Raw genomic sequence first — 17199 nt, forward strand, 5'->3', positions numbered from 1 at the left:
AACAAACAACCCAATCCAAAAATGGGCAGAAGTACCTAAATAGACATTTCTCCACAGAAGATATACAGACTGTCAACAAACACATGAAAGAATGCTCAACATCATTAATCATTAGAGAAATGCAAATCAAAACTATAATGAGATGTCATCTCACACCGGTCAGAATGGCCATCATCAAAAAAATCTAGAAACAATAAATGCTGGAGAGGGTGTGGAGAAAAGGGAACCCTCTTGCACTGCTGGTGGGAATGTGAATTGGTATAGCCACTATGGAGAACAGTATGGAGGTTCCTTAAAAAACTAAAAATAGAACTACCATAGGACCCAGCAATCCCACTACTGGGCATATACCCTGAGAAAACCATAATTCAAAAAGAGTCATGGATCAAAATGTTCATTGCAGCTCTATTTACAATAGCCAGGAGATGGAAACAACCAAAGTGTCCATCATCGGATGAATAGATAAAGAAGATGTGGCACATATATACAATGGAATATTACTCATCCATGAAAAGAAACAAAATTGAGTTATTTGTAGTGAGGTGGATGGACCTAGAGTCTGTCATACAGAGTGAAGTAAGTCAGAAAGAGGAAGACAAATACCGTATGCTAACACATATATACGGAATCTAAGGGGAAAAAAATGTCATGAAGAACCCAGGGGTAAGACAGGAATAAAGACACAGACCTACTAGAGAATGGACTTGAGGATATGGGGAGGGGGAAGGGTAAGCTGTGACAAAGTGAGATAGTGGCATGGACATATATACACTACCGAATGTAAAATAGATAGCTAGTGGGAAGCAGCCGCCTAGCATGGGGAGATCAGCTCGGTGCTTCGTGACCACCTAGAGGGGTGGGATAGGGAGGGTGGGAGGGAGGGGTAAGGGATATGGGAACATATGTGTGTGTGTGACTGATTCACTTTGTTATGAAGCAGAAACTAGCACACCATTGTAAAGCAATTATACTCCAATAAAGATGTAAAAATACAAAAAAAAAACACCATAGGATAAGGCTTCCCTGCTGGTCCAGTGGTTAAGACTCTGCACTTCCAATGCAGGGGGCACAGGTTCGATCCCTGGTCGGGGAACTAAGATCCCCCATGCTGCACGGTGCAGCCCAAAACAAACAAAACAAAACGAAACAAACAAAAACCACCATAAGATAAAATAGTTCCACTAGTTAGAGACACTAGTTAGAGGTTATCATCCCAGACCCTTTCTTAAATATTTTTTCCTTTTTCCTCTAATTTATTTCCTCTTTAATTAAGCTTCTCTTTTCACTTATATATTCTGTAACAGAAACCTGAACGAACTTTTTGGCCAAAGCAATACCTCCCTTAGCACTTTATAATTTACTCATAAAAATTCTGCTGGGTAGGAAAGGAAAAAAAAAAGGCATGGAAAGTATAAATTCTGAAATTAATTGCTAATAGTCAACATATAAATTTCATTTAGTCTTCATTAATCTATTTTGTTTTACTATAGATATAAATTAAAATGCACAAGTATAGTCAAAATAAAAATTACTATTGAAACCATTATAAGGTAAAAATTAGGTGACAGTAATAATATTAAGCAATCAAGCCAGAACACTTTCCTGTTCTACTATGTGCTAGGCATCATAGTCAGGACATTGTGTACATAATTCAGCCAACAAAGTAACAGAGAAATGTTTATAGCCTGAATTGGTTCATTTTAAATAATAAATAATCCTAGACTATTTGAACATTTAATAAATATTTGAAGAAATTTATATATTAAGGTGCCTTTTCTCAGCAATAGAATTATACTCTATCTGTGGTTTTACTTACCCATGACTGGTCTCAGGCATTATCAAATTTTTTATAACATTTTTCGTTAAAAATGTAGCCTAATACGTTAAACGACAACAACCAAATCCAAAAAGCCATTTTCTTACTTATTAAAAAAATTCTATGAAATCCTGTTTTAGCTATTTCAAACTGTACAAGAAGTCAAAATTAAAGTTGGTAAGTTTCCTTAGGTAAGCAAGATGACTTTTTTTCCCTTAGGCAATTTACTTAAAATTTATTCTAGATTGTTAAAATACTGACCTTTATCATTTTTTTCTACATTTATTGTGATATTTGATATACAGACTTACCAAGCACTAGAGAGTTTTAAAACACGATATAATTTAGACAAAATGTCTGAATTATTTTATCTGGAGTCTCAGTAAATTAAGATTTAATTCTTTACTGAAGACGTAATAATGCCAAGTCGCGGTAATGCTTTTGAATTCAGGAATATTACAGTAAAATCAGTTATTAAGTATGTGCAGTCACTGGGTTATCAGAAACAAATCAAGCTTTTTGTAACACCTTTTATTCTAAGCATCATGCAACAGGATGAATGGCTCTGCACGCCTGAACTAGGTAGAGAAACAGCACGGGGTGGTTTTCTTTCTTTTCGAGGGAAGGGGAAGAAAGCGCACACCGTAAATGTTCTCATTCTTCATAGGTCCCCAGAGGGAAAGAGAAGCTCCCTTTATCCCCAGCCCAAATATAAAATCATCTTCTTCCAGCCAAGTGTAAAGTAAATTACAGGAGGTGCTTGCCTAGGCCAAGTTCAAATACCAACATTTAAGAGAAGCTGCAAGCCAATCTGCCCACCTTCAACAGGTTTATTCAAGGAAGAGGCAGCTTCCTGAAGCCTCAGGAAAGGAAAAGAAAAGGCATTTCTCAGCAGGTTAATAGATAGCTCTTTGATGATCAACTCCTGTGTATGCAACACCATTTCTCTATGGAGAACATGCTAATTTACCATGAGCATGTGATGGCTCACAAGGTCTTCTAAGCTGGATAACATGGATATTTAAACACCATTTTGCCACTGCTGTTGACTTACTCTGATATTTTCCATAATCAGAAGACCCTAGTTTTAATAAGCGTTCAATGGACCAATTCTTGCTGCACATTAAAATTTGGGAGTTTCTTTAAAATATCCATATTAGAGCACTGTTCTCACAGTTCAGTTTATTTGGGCTGAGGTAGAATCTTGACATCGGTATTTTTAAAAACTCCCAGATGATTCTAATTCACACTCAGAGTTAAATAATTTTTACAATTCCCTACTACGTACTTTTTTTTTGCAAGGCCCTAGAAGTAAAAAATAAATTATGAGGGTCAAGAGATAAAAGAAAGTAGGGAAATTCAAGAAAATAGTGAATATATAGAATAGCTCCTGAAAAGACTGACTGGACAAGGTTGGATTAGGTATTGGATGGTTTAAATCAGGTTTTAGACCAAGCATTCTTAGTGGTAATTTTCTCCCAGTTGCAATGAGCAGTCCAAGCAAAGAATAAAAGCTAGACTGTGGAATAAGCAAGTACTGAGTAACCTGCCAAGGCCATAAGCTTAACAGAGAAGAAATATGTGTCCACATTTTTGTTCTTCTACCATAATATTGAGAGTCTTTGTAAAAAAACTTTTGAAAATGGGACTTGGTATTGGTGAGCAAGGAGAATCATAAAACAGAAGAAACGGAGGCATCATAAACTGGAGGACTTAATGAGAAAAATAAAACAGGAATAAAAGGAGGGGTGGCGTGAAATATCAGGAAGAAATCTGGGGATATTTAAACTTACGAATTAATGGGTGAGAAATACATGATAGAATTTTATCAAATAGTGATGGCTACAAGTTAGTAAATTGGAAGATCCATAATACTTCCTAGAGTTCATGAAGCCAAGAAATATAAAAACAGTGTATGGAAAAATCCATTATTTTCCAAGAAAAAAACAGAAAGATAAGTCTTTCAACCAATGCCAAAATTCTCAGTTAACATGGCAAAATGATCTGGAAGGCTATGAATATCCACATGGGGAGGTGCTGAGGATATGAAGGGCTGGTGGTGTGAATTTCAAGAGTCCTGATTGTAAACAATTTGATCAAGAAATGCATTTAAATTCACATTGCTCTCCTCTACCAGGAAGTGTACCCTTGAGTGGAAGGGAGACAGTGTAAAGAGTCTAGAGAAACAAGCAAGGGACAGGACAAATAATTTTGTCTTTTATCTTAGTGTAATGAGATGACAATCAAAGATTTTGAATGAGATAAAACTGATCCAAAAAATACCTTAAAGATATTCTGACAACTCTGTATAAATCATATTGAGATTGGCAAGAATGGAAGTGGAGAGAATTAGAAAGTTATTTCAGTCATTCAGGAGAGAGGTACAGCTTAGAATAAAATGGTGGCAATGAACAAGGAAAAAAAGTGCAGAGATGTGAAAAATGCTTTGTAGGCGGCATAGGTAAGCTTTGGAGACGGAATGGAAATGTATATAAGAGAGAGGCTGGTGTCAAGGGTTATTTTCAGACTTTTGGCTTATGCACCTGGGTACCTAGAAAAACCACTTACTGAGATGAGGAAAACTTTGGATCAGCTGTGGGCGAGTTAAGATGGAAAGTGCAGTTTTGAACATGTTACGTGAGACAGACAAGTGGAGATATCAAGTAGGTGACTGCATATATCAGCCTGAAGCTCAGAAGAAAGGTCCACCAGTACCTTTCCAGCTTAAGAGTGAATATCTTTTTGAAAGCAGACTTTGAAGAAGTTGGAACATGTTTACATTTTCTTTGGTATTTAGGCAACAAACCTACCTATTTCCACAATAGTTATCAGAAACTGAGATTTAATTATCAGGCTAATGTGCCAAGCTGCATCTTTGAAGACAATCAAACTGAACACAACTGTAGTTAATATAGTACATTAAACAGCCATGATCTTCTGGCCAACAATGAACCAATAACCAGCTTGGCACCTCTTCCAAATCCTTGTCTGCCAGATGAGAAGACATCTGTGTACTTTCTTTTGTACTTTCTCATTACTTGTGTACTTTCTTTTGAAACCTATCCCAGGATCTGGCCACTTGGACTGTCATACTGGATATTAATTGATTACAGCCTTCCAATTAACTGGATATTAATTGATTACAGCCTTCCAATTAATGATATGATTTGTCAGTTTGAAGCAAAAGTCATTCTATTCCAAAATGAATCTCATCTTCTTCCTAATTAAGGAAAACAAAGCCACTGATATCATCAGATGTTTTTAAAAATATGCATTATTTGCCACACAGTTCTGCAAGTCCTAACATGGTCAGAACATCTAGAATAAACTCAGAGAGGGATTTTTTAGGGAAAAACAAGGACACATTTCTTTCTCCTATATAATATCCCACATAACATAAAACAAAACAAAGTAAAACAAGGAGGACTAGGGACTTGTAGAAATTTACATATATTATATAGCCCTTCCTTCATCATAACACTGGTACTACACTGTATATTAATAAAGACACTTCTAATAGTTCCAGTAATGAAACATCTCAGGACAGAAATCTGAAATGCATGCATTACCAGATTCTGAGCATGAAAAAGAGGCACTTCTCAGTGTTTCTGACATTTATAGAACAGATAAAACTCTAAACACATGAAATTACTCTCTTCTGCATAAATATGCTCTCACCTGAAAAATTCTGCCCTACCCTGTGGCCCTCTTGTCTTTCCTACTCCAAGTGACAAAATCTCACTCATACTCAAGGCCAAACTTCCCTTATCTTCTGAGATAAACCATTTCCTCTCTGTTAAGTACCTGAACTACAGTATTTGTCTATTTCTCTGAGTTAGACTGAGATCCTGAGGTTCCTTAATACTTCTTGAATCAGAAAATATTTGCTGATAAGGGAAAAAATCATATTGTTCAAAGAAAAAAAAATTATTGCATGATACAGAGGAATCTCATGGAAACAAATCCCAATATATAGAGTCAGGACTCAAGAAAATTGGAGACTGGTCATCAACTACTCTCTTCTTCACCTTCTCTTCATGATATGCATGGTCTCTTGTCTTTGGCCCTTTCGTTAGGTCAGTTCTATCAGCAGACATGATTTCTCTGTATAATCATATTCATATATTCTATATTTTCCATTATGGGAAAAAGAATGTGCTTGGTTCATCTTGTTAGGCTTATTTCAGCTCTCCATTCCTAAAAAAAAGTAATCTTATTGGTCCAGCTAGGTAAGCCTGATGCAGGAAAGGTTTTTAAAGGCCAAGATCAAGTGATATTTTTGGCTACCCAATCTAAGGACTGTGATTTTACTCTTAGAAGGGAGATTTAGTAGAGAGGAATCGAGTTTCCTTTTATCTATGTGAAATGGCTGACACCAAGCCAGAGCTTCCTGGTGCCAGAGCCTGTGCTTTTTATGTATGCCATGGTGTATCCCTATGAAATACTCTTAGTTAACATCGAATATTTTCTTTTCCCGTTCTCCATGGCAAAAAAGTTATAGCTCTGCACACAGCTACACTGTTAAAGAATAAATTCCTCAGTCTTCCTTGTGGCTAGCTGTAGTTGTGACTAAATTTTGGCCAGTAGGATGTGGATAAAAGAGATATGTGCTACTTTTGAATCTTGCCCTTGAAACAACTGTTTATTCCTTTTCCTTTCCCAACTGGCTGGGAGTTGATGAGAACCAGAGAAGCTGCCTTAAACCCATCAATAGAGGCCCTATGTTCAGGATGGTAGTGATATCTACCTACCTTGGATCAACTGCCTGCATCCGGACCACTACATGAGAGGGAAATAAAAGTCCATCCTTTTTCTTGTTCTAAGACATTGTGGTTGATGCCTAATTAAAGCCAAGATTTGTACAAGAAGAAGGATGCTGAAGTAAGATAAGGGTAAATGTGTGTGATTGGCTTAGCAGGCAAACAGCAGGTATTAATAATACAGAAATTGCTAATTGGAAATCTCTTTATTCTAATTATATTATGGCCATTAAACAAATTTGTTAAAACTGCTGACGTTGAGATCTCAGCCTCTCTGCACCAATGCTGAATCAAATCTCAGAGACAGAGTTTTGGGTGAAGTAGAAAAGAATAGCTTTATTGCTTTACCAGGCAAAGGGGGATACAGCTGGCTCCTGCCCTGGAAAACTATGTGTCCCAACCCAGGGGAGTTTGGTGAGGAGTTTTATGGCAATGGTTCAAGGGTGGAGTAGCTGATAAGATTAGGGTGTGTGCAGGGTCTGCATTCCTTTAATCTCATTTTAGGTAATCTTTTTTTTTTAGTTTTTAAATTTTATTTTATTTATCTTTTTTATACAGCAGGTCCTTATTCGTCATCAATTTTATACACTTCAGTGTATACATGTCAATCCCAATTGCTCAAATCATCACACCCCCACCCCCACCCCCACCCCCAGCCGCTTTCCCCGCCTGGCGTCCGTACGTTGTGCTCTCCACATGTGTTCTCCACATCTGTGTCTCAATTTCTGCTCTGCAAACTGGTTCATCTGTACCATTTTTCTAGGTTCCACAAATATGCGTTAATATACGATATTTGTTTTTCTCTTTCTGACTTACTTCACTCTGTATGACAGTCTCTAGGTCCATCCACATCTCAACAAATGACCCAATTTCATTCCTTTTTATGACTAATATTCCATTGTATATATGTACCACATCTTCTTTATCCATTCGTCTCTCCATGGGCATTTAGGTTGCTTCCATGACCTGGCTATTGTAAATAGTGCTGCAGTGAACATTGGGGTGCATGTGTCTTTTTGAATTATGGTTTTCTCTGGGTATATGCCCAGTAGTGGGATTGCTGGATTATATGGTAATTCTATTTTTAGTTTTTAAAGGAACCTCCATACTGTTTTCCATAGTGGCTGTATCAATTTACATTCCCACCAACAGAGCAAGAGGGTTCCCTTTTCTCCACACCCTTTCCAGCATTTGTTGTTTGTAGATTTTCTGATGAGGCCCATTCTAACTGGTATGAGGTGATACCTCATTGTAGTTTTGATTTATCAATGTAAAATCTTGATAGTGAACACAATCATTGAAATAAACATATACACACATAACAGGGAGTATACTTTTTTTTTTATAAATTTATTTATTTTTGGCTGGCTGGGTTTAGAGAGCTCACAGCAGAAGAGAAAATTAGTATATGAAAGCAATGAAGATGCCACCAGGAACAAAACATGAAGATATGTAAACATATAAAAATAATTGGTCAAGACACATGGAAGGCAGATTGAGAAACATGAATTAATTGGAATTTCAGAAGAAACTGCCATTTAGAAAAAAAGAAAGCAGGAAATGACAAAGAAGGGATAATATTTAAAATTTATCTAGAATTTTTTAAAATTATGAAAACTAAAAATAAAAGTGTATTCTAAGCAAAATGAAAAATACATGTCACAGTAAGTCTGAAAAACACTGAAAGCAAAAGGAAATATTATAAAAGCTAACAGCAGGAGAAAAGACAGACTACCTATGAAGTAATCAGAGTTAGACTAACAGCAGTCTTATTATAAGTAGTAATAATAAATGCCAGCAGAATAAAGAGAAATATATTCAAAGTGGTGAGGGAATATAATTGTTGTTTAAGAATTGTAGAGTAGATCAAATTACTCTCGAAGAGTGAAGGCAAAATTAAGACATTTTTAGAGTATAAAATGACTATGACAGTTTGTGACCCACAGACTCTAATTAAAATATCTATTAAAAGATGTCAGGCTTCCCTGGTGGCACAGTGGTTGAGGGTCTGCCTGCCGATGCAGGAGACGCAGGTTCGTGCCCCGGTCCAGGAGGATCCCACATGCCGCGGAGCGGCTGGGCCCGTGGGCCATGGTTGGTGAGCCTGCGCGTCCGGAGCCTGTGCTCCGCAACGGGAGAGGCCACAGCAGTGAGAGGCCCGTGTACTGCAAAAAAGAAAAAAAGATGTCCTTCAGCAAGGAATAGTGAACCCAGAACAGAATAGGGTACAAACAACAACAACAACAACGGAAACAGTGAAAACTTTACTCGAGAACTTAATTTACCTTTGACCATCAAAAAACAATTTTGTGTGACTTTAAAAAAGGCCAATCTAAAACACTAAACAACAAAATGGAAAACAACTTAATTGATAGTTAAAGCAGTATAAGGTCTTTGACATTTTTTTCTTTTTTTAAAAAAATTTAATTATTTTATTTATTTACCTTTGGCTTTGTTTGCTCTTCGTTGCTGCATGTGGGCTGCTTTCTCTAGTTGTGTTGAGTGGGGCTACTCTTTGTTGCAGTGTGTGGGCTTCTCATTATGGTGACTTCTCTTGCTGTGGAGCACAGGCTCTAGGCGCCTGGGCTTCAGTAGTTGTGGCACGTGGGCTCAGCAGTTGTGGCTCACAGGCTCTAGAGTGCAGGCTCAGTAGTTGTGGCGCACAGGCTTAGTTGCTCCACAGCACGTGGGATCTTCCCGGACCAGGGCTCAAATCTCTGCCTTGGCAGGTGGATTCTTAACCACTGCACCACCAGGGAAGCCCCAGGTCTTTGTCATTTTCCAGAGAAGAATCAATATACTGAATTGCTATAAAATTTGTTAAATAAATTTATACTGACATTTACGTTCAAAATTATGGTAATTATTAAACAGTATAAACATAGTCATAAGTTTCTTGTGGTAGACAAATTCTTACAGTAATTTAGAAAAACTATTTGGCAATATCCACTGAAGCTAAATATATTCCTACCTTACGACACAGCACTTCTGGGTATACACTTAATGAGCAGTCATATTTGACAAAAACGTAAGAATTTTCATAATGTAACAACCCCAAATTGGCAATAACACAAATGCTCATTAAGAATAGAATAAATAAATTACAATATATTCATACAATGGAACACTACACAGCAATAAAAAGCAATTGCTATATATAACAACATGAAAGAATATCACAGATGTTATGACAAGTCAAAGAGACAAAAATCAAGGAACTTTATATAATACGATTTAGTTTATATACATTTCAGGAATATTGACTTATGGAGGAGCAGAATAAGTCCCTCAGTGAACTCACTATCACACAAACACAATGAAAATCATGACTAAATAATTAAACTCAATCATTCTAGAACTCTTGAAACTCACCAGATGAATAGAATAAACTGGAAGTGTTTATTCAAGAAAATTGCTGAACCTCAATAGGAACACTGGAGTCTGTGGTGTTTTAACTGGGGCTATTCCTATTCCTCTTCCCTCCTCAGCTAGGTGGCATAGTGGTTGAGAAAAGGAGGTAGCCTCATAGCCAACAGCAAAGATTAGCGTCTTCTGGGCTCCATTAAAAGATGCATCCCCAGAGCAGCCAATAGTTTGAACAAACAAGCAGTTTCCTGAATGTGTTCTATCCCCAGAGTGCTGTCATTTTTTAAAATTTGTCTCTGTCTCATCTCTGCAACAAAACAAAACAAACTAAATAATTAATTAATTAAAAAAAAAACCCTCCATCCCCAGGGAATTACTGAAAAAACTGAAAACAGTAATAGTCTGCTGGTAACACTGCAGCTGCCTCAGGCTGTGATTTCAGTTGACAAAAACAAGAGCCTGACAAAACACTTGAAAGGAGAACCTGAAAAAAGAGACAACCATAGGGAACTTTGAAAAGCTCTGACATATTCTGAGGCTCTAGAAGTCTGCATGCGGGTGAAGGTCTGAGTACACTCAGACAAGACCCAGGGAAAGACAAATTCTTGTTACTCATGTCTAGCTAACTTTAGGTCCTCTTCAGACAGAAAGTGAAAGCTAAGGCTGACTTTTAAGCTGCCAGAAGTTTGAAGTGATGAGTTCACTTTTTTGCCCTACTTGGCAAAGAGTAGCTCAGGCATTTAAGAAGTCTTCTGACCAAGCACTGATGACCACTAAGTTATACTGACCTGGGGATAACTCCTAGGAAACCAAGCTTAAACGTAAAAATAAGAACTTAGACAAACAAGAAAGCTAGTTAAGGAGTCATGGTGGTACACTAAAGTGAATAAAGAATATACAAAATTAGTCCAGGAACATCACTGAACAACTAAGCAGCAATGAGAAAAACAATAATAATTATAATAATAAAAAATAGCAATAACAACAACAAACCCTTGAGGGGGGCTGCATCTGACATCAGAGTTGTTATAATATCTTATATAAAACATCTGCAAAGAAAGACGAAACAACAGTGTATATACAGAAAAAAAAGCAGCCAACAAGAAAATGTTTATAAAGGGACCCTGATGTTGAGCTTAGTAGAAAAGACATTATTTCAGCTATTAACAATATGTTCAAACAACTAAAAAATTAAAGTATGACAATTATGTCTCACCAAGTAAAGAATATCAATGAAGAGTTAAAATTCTCAAAAAGAACAAAATAAAAAATTCTGGAGTTAAAAATTACATTATAACTTAAAAAAATATTGAGGGTGCTTAACAGCAGACTTGAGCTGACAGAAGAAAGAATTAGCAAATGTGAAGATGGGTCAATTGAAGTTATCCAGTTTATTAAGAAAAATAAAAGGAATAAAGAAAATGAACACTGCTACAGATGACATGATAATCTAGAAAAAATTCTGGAACTAAGAATTGGTTATAGAAGTGGTACAGGATACTATTTTAATATAAAAAATTCAATTGCTTTCTAGCAATGAACAAGTAAAATTTGAAATTCTAAAAAATACCATTTAAAATAATACCAAAGTATTTATGTATAAATCTAACAATGAATATAACAAGATTTATATGTGGGAAACTATAAAATCTCTGATGAAAGAAGTTAAAGATCACAATAAATGGAGAAATACTCCATGTTTGTGATTGGAAGGCATTATCAAGATGTCAGTTCTTCTTGTTAACTTTATCTATAGATTCAACAAAATCCCAATCAAAATCTTAGCAATCTATTTTTTTTTTTTTTTTTTTTTGGCCACCTTGTGAGGCTTATGGTATCTTAGTTCCCTAACCAGGGATCAAACCCAGGCCCCCAGCAGTGAAAGTGCCGAGTCCTAACCACTGGACCACCAGGAAATTCCCTCAGCAATCTATCCTTTATATGGAAACACAAAAGACCAAGAAGAGACAACACAATATTGAAGAAAAATAACAAATTTGAAGGGCTCACATTACCTGATTTCACGACTTAATATAATGCTACAGTAATCAAAACAGCTCCAGGTAGTGGAAAAAGAATTGATACATATACAAATGGAACAGAACAGAGAGCTGAGAAAAAGACACACACACAAATATAGACACCTGATCTTTGACAAAGGAGTGAAGGCAATTCAATGGAGAAAGGACAGTCTTTCAACAAATAGTGCTGGAACAATAAGACATCACTATGCCCCCCCCCCAAAAAAAGAACCTAGATACAGAAACAGACCTTTCACAAAAATTAACTCAGAATGAATCATAGTTCTAAATGTAAAATGCAAACCTCTAAAACTTTTAGAAGAAAACAAAGGAGAAAATCCAGATGACCTTGGGTTTGGTAATGAGTTTTTAGGTACAAATCCAAAAGCATGATCCACAAAGAAAAAAAAAATTGACTTGAATTTTATTAAAATAGAAAAAAAAGAAGTCTGCTCTGTAAAAGACAGAATAAGTCAGTTAAGAGAATGAAAAGACTTATTAAGAGAATGAAAAGACAAACCACAGACTGAGAAAAATGTGCAAAACACATATTTGATACAGGACTTGTATCTATAATATACAAACAATACTTAAATCTCAATAAGTAAACAAAGCAACCTAATTAAAAATGGGCAATGGATCTGAACAGATAAATCATTAAAAAATACACAGATAACAAAAAAGCATGTGAATAAATGCTCAACATCACTGGTCTTTAGAGAATTGCAAATTAAAACCACTGTAAATATATTAGAATGGCTAATATCTAAGAAACTGACAAAACCAAATACTGATTAGGATGTGGAGCAACAGAAACTCTCATTCATTGTTGGTGAATGTTTATAGCAGTTTTATTCACAATCACCAAAAATGTGAAGATGGCCTTCAATAGATGAATGGATAAACTGTGGTACATCCACATAATGGAATATTATTCAGTGATAAAAAAGAAATGAACTTTCAGGCCACAAAACAGATATAGAGGTACCTTAAAGGAATATTGCTAAGTGAAAAAAGTAAGTCTGGAAAGGCTATATACTATATGTCCAAATATATCACATTCTGGAAAAAGCAAAACCAGAGAGAGTTAAAGGTCAGAGGTTGCCAGGTTTTCTAAGGGAGCGTTGAATAGGTGAAACACAAGAGAATTTTAAAGTAGTGAAATTATTCTGAACAATATCATAATGGTGTATATATGACACTATGTATTTATCAAAACCCATAGAGCTTTATAGCACAAAGATTAAAACCTAATGTACGCAAATTAAAAAAACCAAATCATTTAGGAGTTTTGGGGAGCTCAGGATGGAATCCAGATGGTGACAAAAGAATATAACCATATTACAAATGTATTAAACAATCTCACTGAAGGGAATGAGAGGAAAATACCCTGACCTAAGTAACTTTGGAAATGAATGGAGTCATAATACTTAAGACAAAAGGACACTAACATAAACACTACACTCTAGTTGATCAACTTTTTTTCCATAGGGGTGCAGGTTAACAATTCTGGTACTGGTACAAATGTATCCTGGAAATGAACAACTAAGCAAATAAATGGGAGATGGTGAGAGCCAGATTTTTCAGTGCTAGAATAAGAGTTTACAAATAAACAAGGTGGGGGGGAGCTAAAATAGTCCATGTGATTATGGATTAGATTTTGAAAGATCTATATGAACCTATGTTTAGTTTAATATATTGATGGTTACATATGGAAATTTTACAGATATTTGTATATAACAAGTTCGTTTAACACATAATTTCCCTTGCTTTGTCAGCTGAAGAGCTTAGAAGCAGTGACACCCCAGTAACAAATAATGCACCTACAGCCCAAGGTGCATTGACCTGAACTGCATGCCGATCACTGAAATACAGTACCCAATTCCACAGCACCCTTCCCTACCCTTCCCTACCTTTCTTTCCTTAAAATGCCTGACTTATGTCTATGACACATCGATAGAGACTAATACAGCTATACATGTTCTTCCCCCCCCCAAAAAAATTGGCATTAAAATAGTCAGTATTTCATCCAAAGGCAAACTGAGACTTTTATCCACTATGATATGGCTGATGAAAGCACTAATTTTAATCTGGAGAAAGGAAAGGAGTTCTTAATATCCTTAAGTCACATCACTTACAAATTTCACAGATCTTACTTTGGTTTTAGGGGAAATTTTTAGGAGTTATAGTACATACCAAATGTTGGGCTAGCTATAATGAATATTTAGAAATAGAAGTATAATATTTTGGAATAAAATTGCAACACAGTAGTAGGAGTAAAGCACTATTATCTATATTTTAGTCTGGACATTTTCTAAGCCCATTATATACAGAAGCACTTTAAATTCCTGCACAAATTCTATTTTTTATATTTATAATATTTATTACTTAAATGAGTATACCTGAATGTTCACAATCCTATTTAATGTTCACAGTCTCTGCATGACATCATGCTATTATTTCCATCTCCAATTTACTGATGAAGCCACTGAGGTTTAGGAAGGTGAAATAAATTGCCTAAGAATCATGTGGTTTATCAATGGTAGAAATGGGATTAAAACACACATCTAATGACAAAGCCCAGGCTCTTTACCTTTATCCCATGCTGTCCCCATCAGTCATAAACAACGCCTTCAGTAGTGTTCTGATACTCAGGAAAAAAAGGAAGGAAAAAGAAAGACAGAGGGACAGGGAGGGAGGGAGAGAGAGAGAGAAAAAGGAAAGAAAGGAGAAAGAAGGAAAAAACAAAAAGGAAGGAAGGAAGAGAGGAAGGAAGGGAGGGAGGGAGGGATTTTTTTGTATATAGTATTTAAGGGTACCTGAAAAAAAGTTGCTACATTCAAGTATTCTTCATGTTACTGCCTACTCTCTCGTTTTTACAAATAATTTGAACCATGTGTGAATACTGTATTCAGTAGAGGTGAATTTTGGCTCAGCTTTGTTTGAATAAAGGCAAGCTCTATATTTTATTCCTGGATTCACCACTGACTCATTGAGTTTAATTGGATAAAGTCACTTCAATTTTGGAAGTCTCAAATTTGACTTCAATAAAATGAGAAAGGTATCTAATTTCTTAGGTCACTTCACATTTTAAAAGGCTACAATCCATGCAATTCTCACTGTATATGAATTCATGTTTCTCCTTTAGTGGACAGATATATCATAGAATTGAAATCAACTGATGGGGAAAATTCTGCTTCTCTTGTTCAGTCTTCCTGTATTTGCAGGGAGTCACAGTTCCTATGTATTCCATTTCCCCATCAATACAGCAGAGGGCAGTAGAACTCTAGCATTGAAAATAAAATTCCAGTACGAGCTTGTCACAGGTTGCTTCTACATAATTACTACTGCTTAGATTTGTTAACTTGCTTACTTTTTATTTTAAAAACTTATGTATATATTATGTATGTATGTATGTATGTGTGTGTGTGTGTGTATATATATATGTCAGTGAGTAATTAGGAATTAGCTATAATTACTATAAATATTTTGGTGTAGCATTTTTCAAAATAATTAACTAAAAACAAATTAAAATATATATCCAGTTTGCTATAGAAGAACTCAATAAGGACGAAGTTTCTGTTTAAAGAGATCAAATAATTTCAATTACAATGAGAATAATTAAATTGGTTTCTTTCATCAAATAAGAAAATGAGAATTTTCATAGTATTAAAAGAATTAAAATTCAAAATAAGCATGCTTCCTGCTAGGAATTTTTTTTTTTTAATTTCCTTTCATTTTGCACTGTCTGTGAAGAATCAGAAATGAGGGAACAAAAAAAGAAAAACAATTTGGGGGCTATATCCAGAGATATTATTAACTCTATTAAGGTGATGCATGTACATTTGAGGAAATAATTTATTTTTATTCCCATTTAATTCTTTCTTTTATAGCTTTATTGAGATATCATTTACATACAAAAAAAACCTACAAATTTTAAAAGCATGTAGTTTAATAAATGTATTCACCCAAGAAAGGAACATCCAAATAAAGTTGTAGATCATTTCTATCACCCCAAAAAGTTCCAAGACTCTTTACAAGTAGATCTATTGTACTGGAATTTCATATACATGGAATCATACACTATATATTCTTTTGTGACTGGTTTCTTGCACTAAGCATAATGTATTTGAGATTTATGCATGGTATATCACGTATAAGACTGTTTCTATTTATGGCTGAGAAATATTCGTTTCTATAAATATACCACAGTTTGTTTACCCATTTGCCTGTCGTTGAAAATTTGGGTTGTTTCAATTTGAAGCTGTTAATCAAGCTGCCATGAACACTTATGTACAACTTTTTGGTTGAACTTGTGGGTAAATACCTACAACTACAATCATTGGGTCCACTGGAGGGTGCTCATCAACTTTATTAGAAACTGGCCAGTTTTTCTAAGTACTTGTACTACTTCTCATTCCTACCAACAATGCATTAGAATTCCAGTTGCTCTACCTTTTAATGGATACTTGGTATTGTCAGTCATATGTGTATAGTGGCATTACATTATATTTATAATTAGTCATTCCTTGATGAATGATGTTTAGCTTGTTTTTACTTTGGCTACTTTGCTGGCTCCTTTTGAGAAGTTTATGTTCAAATAATTTGCCTTTTAAAAAATTTGGGGCTACTTATCTTTATATTCAACTGTAAGAGTTCTTTATATATTCTTTATATATATTCATACATAAGTATTATGATTTTTAAAATATATTCCAGATAAAAGTTCTTTGTCCTCTGTTAGCATAACATCTCATTTTCTTTCTGAGTGTCTTTATAAAGAGAACAGAAATTATTTATTTCAATGAAGTACAATTTACAGTTTTTCTTACATAATTTAGTAATCGGATCTCAACAAATTTTTCCTTATTTCATTGTCATAAATATATTTTTTACCCATTTTATTTATTTTTATTTTTTTAACAACTTTATTGCAGTATAATTGCTTTACAATGGTGTGTTAGTTTCTGCTGTATAACTAAGTGAATCAGCTATATGTATACATATATCCCCATATCTCGTCCCTCTTGCGTCTCCCTCCAATCCTCCCTATCCCACCCCTCTAGGTGGTCACAAAGCACTAAACTGATCTCCCTGTGCTATGAAGCTGCTAATCACTAGCTATCTATTTTACATTTGGTAATGTATATATGTCAATGCTAATCTCTCACTTCATCCCAGCTTAAACTTCCCCCTCTCCACATCCTCAAGTCCATTCTCTACATCTGTGTCTTTA

The 17199-nt window shown here is 35.3% G+C and overlaps 1 non-coding gene across 1 annotated transcript; it reads left to right on the forward strand.

Annotated features, from left to right (window-relative positions):
- The first annotated feature begins 1020 nt into the window (after window positions 1-1020).
- On the forward strand, window positions 1021-1093 carry TRNAG-UCC. The gene has a single exon. It is a non-coding gene; the product is annotated as a tRNA-Gly (tRNA).
- Window positions 1094-17199: the final 16106 nt, after the last annotated feature.

The sequence above is a fragment of the Phocoena sinus genome, chromosome 5, assembly GCF_008692025.1.
Source record: "Phocoena sinus isolate mPhoSin1 chromosome 5, mPhoSin1.pri, whole genome shotgun sequence".
NCBI lineage: Eukaryota > Metazoa > Chordata > Mammalia > Artiodactyla > Phocoenidae > Phocoena > Phocoena sinus.